This window comes from Durio zibethinus, chromosome 21, assembly GCF_047325235.1.
Source record: "Durio zibethinus cultivar Kanyao isolate XHJ-2024 chromosome 21, ASM4732523v1, whole genome shotgun sequence".
NCBI lineage: Eukaryota > Viridiplantae > Streptophyta > Magnoliopsida > Malvales > Malvaceae > Durio > Durio zibethinus.
Genome location: NC_143182.1, coordinates 19,675,794 through 19,678,147, shown reverse-complemented (window position 1 = coordinate 19,678,147; position 2,354 = coordinate 19,675,794). Strand labels below are relative to the sequence as shown.

At 31.9% G+C, this 2,354-nt stretch overlaps 1 non-coding gene across 1 annotated transcript; it reads right to left on the bottom strand.

Moving 5' to 3' along the window:
* Positions 1-670: 670 nt before the first annotated feature.
* Positions 671-777, bottom strand: LOC149512968 (small nucleolar RNA R71). Its single transcript, XR_016331776.1, has one exon. It is a non-coding gene; the product is annotated as a small nucleolar RNA R71 (small nucleolar RNA).
* Positions 778-2,354: the final 1,577 nt, after the last annotated feature.

Here is a 2,354-nt window from a genome sequence, read left to right as displayed (position 1 = left end):
TACAATCTTTGCACTTGCAGTTATTACAAAAAGCAGCAATCAAGTTTTTGGCAACCATTGTTGGGGATTATATCGATGTTTAGAATCAATACCAATAAGGATTTTCTACTTTCTTCTAATCTAAACACTTTCTTTATTTATTTTAAGCTATTTTGATCTGTTCTTTGTTTGTATGCGTAGATCTGCAGGTGTTGACCTGGCTTTAATTGATAAAAAAATCGAAAGGACCTCTAGGCATTTGAAAAGAGAGCAAATAACACCACCAATTCCAATCTAAATGGCAAATGCAAAACAATAAAAGGTAAAGAGCATTGAATGACTATACAGTTCCTAATGCTGATGGATTTCAACCATTATAAGAAGGTCGGCTACCTAAGCAAATAATTTTGAAGTTAAGCCTTCGATTATTTAAATGATCCAAACTTCTGTATAATTTAAAAGGTTACCAAACTATGACCCAAATCTTTATCTTTCTAATTTTTTTGAATTATGTGATACATTTAAATACAATGGTGTTTTCAGATGACGCAATTCAACTAAAACATTTTTCATTTTCTCTCAGAGATAAGGTAAATAGTTGGTTATCTTTTTACCATCTGGATTGATCACAACATGGAATGACTTAGTACAAAAATTTTTCACTAAATTTTTTTTACCTACCAAGATGGCTAAGATGAGGAACGAAATCACTATATTTATTCCGTTTGATGGTGAGAACTTATATGATGTGTATGAGAGATTCAAGGAGCTATTGCATAAGTTTTCACACAGTGGTCTCTCATAATGGTTGCAAATTTAGATTTTTTACAATAGACTAACACTATTAATGAGAACTACACTTGATTTGACTATTAAAGAAGCCATTATGAGTAAGATCACTAAAGAGGCACATGAGTTGATTGAAGAGATGGCAACCAACAATTACCAATGGGGTATAGAGCATAAAGTGTCTAAGAAAACTACTGTTGTGTATGAACTTGATACTTTTACTTTTATTACTTCACAATTAGCTAGTTTGACTAAAAAAATTGATGCCATAAGAGCCCATCCCAAACTGCCTTTGTCCATACTATACAAAACTTATTTGTTTCTTCTAAAATTTGTGATGGACCACATGCTACTAAAAAATGTTAATTTAGAATAAAAACTGTCCAATATGTACAACAATCCAAGCTTGCTTATAACCCATACAACAACATTTACAACCCAGGCTGAAAAGACCACATGAACTTTTTTTTGAACCAACCCAACCATCAAACCACTTCCCAATTAGAAAATTTTCCCTAAATCCACTACTGGGCAACCCATTTCAAGAAAATAAACTAAGTTTTGAAGAGATGTTAACCCAATTGATGTAATCCAACAATGCAACCATTCAAAGCCAAGCTATATCAATTAAAAACCTTAAAACTCAAATAGGTCAACTAGCTTAGGCTAAAACCAATTAACCTTTAGTAACCTTGCCTAATAATACCAAGTCTAACCCTTAGGAACAAGGTAAAAAAGCGTGCAATACCATGTATTCCCATGGTGAAGATGGTGTATATTATTTCAATGATGATGATGATTTTATTGATGAGCCAGTGGTGGTAAACTTGCCAAGTTTTGTAAAGCAACCTAAGGTAGATTTCGTTGAGAAAGAATCAGTGATGGATGATGAGGAGTTATTAAAATTTGGTAGGAAAGTTTTGGGTAGTTTTAATCAAATGGCTTTTAAAGCCCCTGAAAGTGTTAAACCTAATGATAAAAATTTTAAAATAGATAAAGAACCTAAGAAATATGAATCGGACCTTAAGGAATACTTTGACGAAAATTCAATTGAGGAGATTGTGATGTTAAGTCAAGTTAAAAGAGCACTTCTTAAGAGTATACAACCTAAGGAAGAGGAAGAAATGTAAAAAGAAGATTGAGAAGTGAAAAGGATAAGAATGACTCCAAGAATGTCTACCCAAAGGCAAACTTTTGAAGTAGCACAAGCAACACCAAAGCTAATATCGAAATAGCTACTCAAGGAGTTAAAAAATTTCATATTTGTTTATGAGTGTAGCCATGCACTTTGAGAACTTTTTCCAATAAAACAAAATGATCTAAGGAGTTTCTCTATATCTTGTGTTATCAATAATTTACGATTCGCTGAAACTCTTTGTGATCTTAGTTTTAGTATAAACTTAATGTCTATGAATATTTTTACACAGCTAGGATGTGGCACATTGAAACCTCCAACATTTAAATTTACTAATATATTTACTAAGAAACCACAAGGAATGTTGGCAAAAGTTCTTATTAAAATTGGTAAATATAACTCTCTTGAGGATTTTGTTGTTTTAGATATAGAGGATATATGACATCTAAAG